Below are 8196 nucleotides of genomic sequence, written 5' to 3' on the forward strand. Positions count from 1 at the left end.
GCAGCAGAGGGCAGGAGGGGTCCAAGTAGCAGGCACACTCTCCTCTTTTTCTGGCACACAAAGAGAAGCTGAAAACCAGATGTGTTTCCCTGCCCATGGCAAACACCAGCCTTTCCATCCTTACAGTCCTTCCTGACATCAGCAGCAACTGAAACAACATCCCACTGAAGTTTGCCATGTCTGGCAGAGGTTGCAGCTCTTTCTATTGCATCCCTCCTGCTTTCAAGTCAAGAGCTCCTGTGTCACACAAGGACAAGCAATCTTTTACCTGCTGTGCCATGCTCATGGCAACACCAATGCAGATGCCAGCAGCTGATGCCCACAAGGACAGCCAGCCTGGACTTATTTTCATTACATATCTTTGTCCTGATGTCCTTCTACAAGCTGGAACATTTCTCCCTCTGAGCAGCAGAGGGCAGGAGGGGTCCAAGTAGCAGGCACATTCTCCTCTTTTTCTGGCACACAAAGAGAAGATGAAAACCAGATGTGTTTCCCTGCCCATGGCAAACACCAGCCTTTCCATCCTTACAGTCCTTCCTGACATCAGCAGCAACTGAAACAACATCCCACTCACCTTTGACATGTCTGGCAGAGGTTGCAGCTCTTTCTATTGCATCCCTCTAGCTTTCAAGTCAAGAGCTCCTGTGTCACACAAGGAAAAGCAATCATTTACCTGCTGTGCCATGCTCATGGCAGCAGCAGTGCAGATGCCAGCAGCTGATGCCCACAAGGACAGCCAGCCTGGACTTATTTTCATTACATATCTTTGTCCTGATGTCCTTCTACAAGCTGGAACATTTCTCCCTCTGAGCAGCAGAGGGCAGGAGGGGTCCAAGTAGCAGGCACACTCTCCTCTTTTTCTGGCACACAAAGAGAAGATGAAAACCAGATGTGTTTCCCTGCCCATGGCAAACACCAGCCTTTCCATCCTTACAGTCCTTCCTGACATCAGCAGCAACTGAAACAACATCCCACTGAAGTTTGCCATGTCTGGCAGAGGTTGCAGCTCTTTCTATTGCATCCCTCCAGCTTTCAAGTCAAGAGCTCCTGTATCACACAAGGAAAAGCAATCTTTTACCTGCTGTGCCATGCTCATGGCAACACCAATGCAGATGCCAGCAGCTGATGCCCACAAGGACAGCCAGCCTGGACTTATTTTCATTACATATCTTTGTCCTGATGTCCTTCTACAAGCTGGAACATTTCTCCATCTCAGCAGCAGAGGGCAGGAGGGGTCCAAGGTGAGGGCACACTCTCCCCTGTTTACCTGGCACTCAAAGAGAAAGAGAAAATGAAAACCAGATGTGTTTCCCTGCCCATGGCAAACACCAGCCTTTCCATCCTTACAGTCCTTCCTGACATCAGCAGCAACTGAAACAACATCCCACTGAAGTTTGCCTTGTCTGGCAGAGGTTGCAGCTCTTTCTATTGCATCCCTCTAGCTTTCAAGTCAAGAGCTCCTGTGTCACACAAGGAAAAGCAATCTTTTACCTGCTGTGCCATGCTCATGGCAGCAGCAATGCAGATGCCAGCAGCTGATGCCCACAAGGACAGCCAGCCTGGACTTATTTTCATTAAATATCTTTGTCCTGATGTCCTTCTACAAGCTGGAACATTTCTCCCTCTGAGCAGCAGAGGGCAGGAGGGGTCCAAGTAGCAGGCACACTCTCCTCTTTTTCTGGCACACAAAGAGAAGATGAAAACCAGATGTGTTTCCCTGCCCATGGCAAACACCAGCCTTTCCATCCTTACAGTCCTTCCTGACATCAGTAGCAACTGAAACAACATCCCACTGAAGTTTGCCATGTCTGGCAGAGGTTGCAGCTCTTTCTATTGCATCCCTCCAGCTTTCAAGTCAAGAGCTCCTGTGTCACACAAGGAAAAGCAATCTTTTACCTGCTGTGCCATGCTCAAGGCAACACCAATGCAGATGCCAGCAGCTGATGCCCACATGGAAATCCAGCCTGGACTTATTTTCATTACATATCTTTGTCCTGATGTCCTTCTACAAGCTGGAACATTTCTCCCTCTGAGCAGCAGAGGGCAGGAGGGGTCCAAGGTTAGGGCACACTCCTCTTTTTCTGGCACACAAAGAGAAGATGAAAACCAGATGTGTTTCCCTGCCCATGGCAAACACCAGCCTTTCCATCCTTACAGTCCTTCCTGACATCAGCAGCAACTGAAAGAATATCCCACTGAAGTTTGCCATGTCTGGCAGAGGTTGCAGCTCTTTCTATTGCATCCCTCTAGCTTTCAAGTCAAGAGCTCCTGTGTCACACAAGGAAAAGCAATCTTTTACCTGCTGTGCAATGCTCATGGCAGCAGCAATGCAGATGCCAGCAGCTGATGCCCACAAGGACAGCCAGCCTGGACTTATTTTCATTACATATCTTTGTCCTGATGTCCTTCTACAAGCTGGAACATTTCTCCCTCTGAGCAGCAGAGGGCAGGAGGGGTCCAAGTAGCAGGCACACTCTCCTCTTTTTCTGGCACACAAAGAGAAGCTGAAAACCAGATGTGTTTCCCTGCCCATGGCAAACACCAGCCTTTCCATCCTTACAGTCCTTCCTGACATCAGCAGCAACTGAAACAACATCCCACTCACCTTTGCCATGTCTGGCAGAGGTTGCAGCTCTTTCTATTGCATCCCTCTAGCTTTCAAGTCAAGAGCTCCTGTGTCACACAAGGAAAAGCAATCTTTTACCTGCTGTGCCATGCTCATGGCAGCAGCAGTGCAGATGCCAGCAGCTGATGCCCACAAGGACAGCCAGCCTGGACTTATTTTCATTACATATCTTTGTCCTGATGTCCTTCTACAAGCTGGAACATTTCTCCCTCTGAGCAGCAGAGGGCAGGAGGGGTCCAAGTAGCAGGCACACTCTCCTCTTTTTCTGGCACACAAAGAGAAGCTGAAAACCAGATGTGTTTCCCTGCCCATGGCAAACACCAGCCTTTCCATCCTTACAGTCCTTCCTGACATCAGCAGCAACTGAAACAACATCCCACTGAAGTTTGCCATGTCTGGCAGAGGTTGCAGCTCTTTCTATTGCATCCCTCCAGCTTTCAAGTCAAGAGCTCCTGTGTCACACAAGGACAAGCAATCTTTTACCTGCTGTGCCATGCTCATGGCAACACCAATGCAGATGCCAGCAGCTGATGCCCACAAGGACAGCCAGCCTGGACTTATTTTCATTACATATCTTTGTCCTGATGTCCTTCTACAAGCTGGAACATTTCTCCCTCTGAGCAGCAGAGGGCAGGAGGGGTCCAAGTAGCAGGCACATTCTCCTCTTTTTCTGGCACACAAAGAGAAGATGAAAACCAGATGTGTTTCCCTGCCCATGGCAAACACCAGCCTTTCCATCCTTACAGTCCTTCCTGACATCAGCAGCAACTGAAACAACATCCCACTCACCTTTGACATGTCTGGCAGAGGTTGCAGCTCTTTCTATTGCATCCCTCTAGCTTTCAAGTCAAGAGCTCCTGTGTCACACAAGGAAAAGCAATCTTTTACCTGCTGTGCCATGCTCATGGCAGCAGCAGTGCAGATGCCAGCAGCTGATGCCCACAAGGACAGCCAGCCTGGACTTATTTTCATTACATATCTTTGTCCTGATGTCCTTCTACAAGCTGGAACATTTCTCCATCTCATCAGCACAGGGCAGGAGGGGTCCAAGTAGGAGGCACACTCTCCTCTTTTTCTGGCACACAAAGAGAAGCTGAAAACCAGATGTGTTTCCGTGCCCATGGCAAACACCAGCCTTTCCATCCTTACAGTCCTTCCTGACATCAGCAGCAACTGAAACAACATCCCACTGAAGTTTGCCATGTCTGGCAGAGGTTGCAGCTCTTTCTATTGCATCCCTCTAGCTTTCAAGTCAAGAGCTCCTGTATCACACAAGGAAAAGCAATCTTTTACCTGCTGTGCCATGCTCATGGCAGCAGCAGTGCAGATGCCAGCAGCTGATGCCCACAAGGACAGACAGCCTGGACTTATTTTCATTACATATCTTTGTCCTGATGTCCTTCTACAAGCTGGAACATTTCTCCCTCTGAGCAGCAGAGGGCAGGAGGGGTCCAAGTAGCAGGCACACTCTCCTCTTTTTCTGGCACACAAAGAGAAGATGAAAACCAGATGTGTTTCCCTGCCCATGGCAAACACCAGCCTTTCCATCCTTACAGTCCTTCCTGACATCAGCAGCAACTGAAACAACATCCCACTCACCTTTGACATGTCTGGCAGAGGTTGCAGCTCTTTCTATTGCATCCCTCTAGCTTTCAAGTCAAGAGCTCCTGTGTCACACAAGGAAAAGCAATCTTTTACCTGCTGTGCCATGCTCATGGCAGCAGCAGTGCAGATGCCAGCAGCTGATGCCCACAAGGACAGCCAGCCTGGACTTATTTTCATTACATATCTTTGTCCTGATGTCCTTCTACAAGCTGGAACATTTCTCCCTCTGAGCAGCAGAGGGCAGGAGGGGTCCAAGGTGAGGGCACACTCTCCCCTGTTTACCTGGCACTCAAAGAGAAAGAGAAAATGAAAACCAGATGTGTTTCCCTGCCCATGGCAAACACCAGCCTTTCCGTCCTTACAGTCCTTCCTGACATCAGCAGGAACTGAAAGAACATCCCACTCACCTTTGCCATGTCTGGCAGAGGTTGCAGCTCTTTCTTTTGCATCCCTCTAGCTTTCAAGTCAAGAGCTCCTGTGTCACACAAGGAAAAGCAATCTTTTACCTCCTGTGCCATGCTCATGGCAGCAGCAATGCAGATGCCAGCAGCTGATGCCCACAAGGACAGCCAGCCTGGACTTATTTTCATTACATATCTTTGTCCTGATGTCCTTCTACAAGCTGGAACATTTCTCCATCTCAGCAGCAGAGGGCAGGAGGGGTCCAAGTAGCAGGCACACTCTCCTCTTTTTCTGGCACACAAAGAGAAGATGAAAACCAGATGTGTTTCCCTGCCCATGGCAAACACCAGCCTTTCCATCCTTACAGTCCTTCCTGACATCAGCACTAATTGAAACAACATCCCACTTGAGTTTGCCATGTCTGGCAGAGGTTGCAGCTCTTTCTATTGCATCCCTCCAGCTTTCAAGTTAAGAGCTCCTGTGTCACACAAGGAAAAGCAATCTTTTTCCTGCTTTGCCATGCTCATGGCAGCAGCAGTCCAGCTGCCAGCAGCTGATGCCCACAAGGACAGCCAGCCTGGACTTATTTTCATTACATATCTTTGTCCTGATGTCCTTCTACAAGCTGGAACATTTCTCCATCTCAGCAGAATCGGGCTGGAGGGGTCCAAGTAGCAGGCACACGCTCCCCTGTTTTTCTGGCAGACAAAGAGAAGATGAAAACCAGATGTGTTTCCCTGCCCATGGCAAACACCAGTCTTTCCATCCTTACAGTCCTTCCTGACATCAGCACTAATTGAAACAACATCCCACTGAAGTTTGCCATGTCTGGCAGAGGTTGCAGCTCTTTCTATTGCATCCCTCTAGCTTTCCAGTCAAGAGCTCCTGTATCACACAAGGAAAAGCAATCTTTTACCTGCTGTGCCATGCTCATGGCATCACCAATGCAGATGCCAGCAGCTGAAGCCCACAAGGACAGCCAGCCTGGACTTATTTTCATTACATACCTTTGTCTTGATGTCCTTCTACAAGCTGGAACATTTCTCCATCTCAGCAGAATCGGGCTGGAGGGGTACAAGTTTAGGTCACACTCTCCTCTTTTTCTGGCACTCAAAGAGAAAGAGAAGATTAAAACAATTTGTCTTTCCCTGCCCATGGCAAACACCAGCCTTTCCATCCTTACAGTCCTTCCTGACATCAGCAGCAACTGAAACAACATCCCACTCACCTTTGCCATGTCTGGCAGAGGTTGCAGATCTTTCTTTTGCATCCCTCTAGCTTTCAAGACAAGAGCTCCTGTATCACACAAGGAAAAGCAATCTTTTACCTGCTGTGCCATGCTCATGGCAGCAGCAATGCAGATGGCAGCAGCTGATGCCCACAAGGACAGCCAGCCTGGACTTATTTTCATTACATATCTTTGTCCTGATGTCCTTCTACAAGCTGGAACATTTCTCCATCTCAGCAGAAGAGGGCAGGAGGGGTCCAAGGTGAGGGCACACTCTCCCCTGTTTACCTGGCACTCAAAGAGAAAGAGAAAATGATAAGCAGATGTGTTTCCCTGCCCATGGCAAACACCAGCCTTTCCATCCTTACAGTCCTTCCTGACATCAGCAGCAATGGAAACAACATCCCACTCACCTTTGCCATGTCTGGCAGAGGTTGCAGCTCTTTCTGTTTCATCCCTCTAGTTTCAAATCAAGAGCTCCTGTGTTACACAAGGAAAAGCAATCTTTTACCTGCTTTGCCATGCTCATGGCAGCAGCAGTCCAGCTGCGAGCAGCTGATGCCCACAAGGACAGCCAGCCTGGACTTATTTTCATTACATATCTTTGTCCTGATGTCCTTCTACAAGCTGGAACATTTCTCCATCTCAGCAGAAGAGGGCAGGAGGGGTCCAAGGTGAGGGCACACTCTCCCCTGTTTACCTGGCACTCAAAGAGAAAGAGAAAATGATAAGCAGATGTGTTTCCCTGCCCATGGCAAACACCAGCCTTTCCATCCTTACAGTCCTTCCTGACATCAGCACTAATTGAAACAACATCCCACTCACCTTTGACATGTATGCCAGAGGTTGCAGATCTTTCTATTGCATCCCTAGAGCGTTCCAGTCAAGAGCTCCTGTGTCACACAAGGAAAAGCAATCTTTTACCTGCTTTGCCATGCTCATGGCAGCAGCAGTCCAGCTGCCAGCAGTTAATGCCCACAAGGACAGCCAGCCTGGACTTATTTTCATTACATATCTTTGTCCTGATGTCCTTCTACAAGCTGGAACATTTCTCCATCTCAGCAGAAGCGGGCTGGAGGGGTACAAGTTTAGGTCACACTCTCCTCTTTTTCTGGCACACAAAGAGAAGATGAAAACCAGATGTGTTTCCCTGCCCATGGCAAACACCAGCCTTTCCATCCTTACAGTCCTTCCTGACATCAGCAGGAACTAAAACAACATCCCACTGAAGTTTGCCATGTCTGGCAGAGGTTGTAGCTCTTTCTATTGCATCCCTCCAGCTTTCAAGTCAAGAGCTCCTGTATCACACAAGGAAAAGCAATCTTTTACCTGCTGTGCCATGCTCATGGCAGCAGCAGTGCAGATGCCAGCAGCTGATGCCCACAAGGACAGCCAGCCTGGACTTATTTTCATTACATATCTTTGTCCTGATGTCCTTCTACAAGCTGGAACATTTCTCCATCTCAGCAGCAGAGGGCAGGAGGGGTCCAAGTAGCAGGCACACTCTCCTCTTTTTCTGGCACACAAAGAGAAGATGAAAACCAGATGTGTTTCCCTGCCCATGGCAAACACCAGCCTTTCCATCCTTACAGTCCTTCCTGACATCAGCACTAATGGAAAAAACATCCCACTGAAGTTTGCCATGTCTGGCAGAGGTTGCAGCTCTTTCTATTGCATCCCTCCAGCTTTCAAGTTAAGAGCTCCTTTGCACACAAGGAAAAGCAATCTTTTTCCTGCTTTGCCATGCTCATGGCAGCAGCAGTCCAGCTGCCAGCAGCTGATGCCCACAAGGACAGCCAGCCTGGACTTATTTTCATTACATATCTTTGTCCTGATGTCCTTCTAGAAGCTGGAACATTTCTGCATCTCAGCAGCAGAGGGCAGGAGGGGTCCAAGTTTAGGGCACACTCTCCTCTTTTTCTGGCACACAAAGAGAAGATGAAAACCAGATGTGTTTCCCTGCCCATGGCAAACACCAGCCTTTCCATCCTTACAGTCCTTCCTGACATCAGCAGCAACTGAAACAACATCCCACTGAAGTTTGCCATGTCTGGCAGAGGTTGCAGCTCTTTCTATTGCATCCCTCCAGCTTTCAAGTCAAGAGCTCCTGTGTCACACAAGGACAAGCAATCTTTTACCTGCTGTGCCATGCTCATGGAAGCAGCAATGCAGATGCCAGCAGCTGATGCCCACAAGGACAGCCAGCCTGGACTTATTTTCATTACATATCTTTGTCCTGATGTCCTTCTACAAGCTGGAACATTTCTCCATCTCAGCAGAATCGGGCTGGAGGGGTAGAAGTTTAGGTCACACTCTCCTCTTTTTCTGGCACTCA

The sequence above is a fragment of the Phasianus colchicus genome, chromosome Z (assembly GCF_987193195.1).
Source record: "Phasianus colchicus chromosome Z, bPhaCol1.hap1.1, whole genome shotgun sequence".
Lineage (NCBI taxonomy): Eukaryota > Metazoa > Chordata > Aves > Galliformes > Phasianidae > Phasianus > Phasianus colchicus.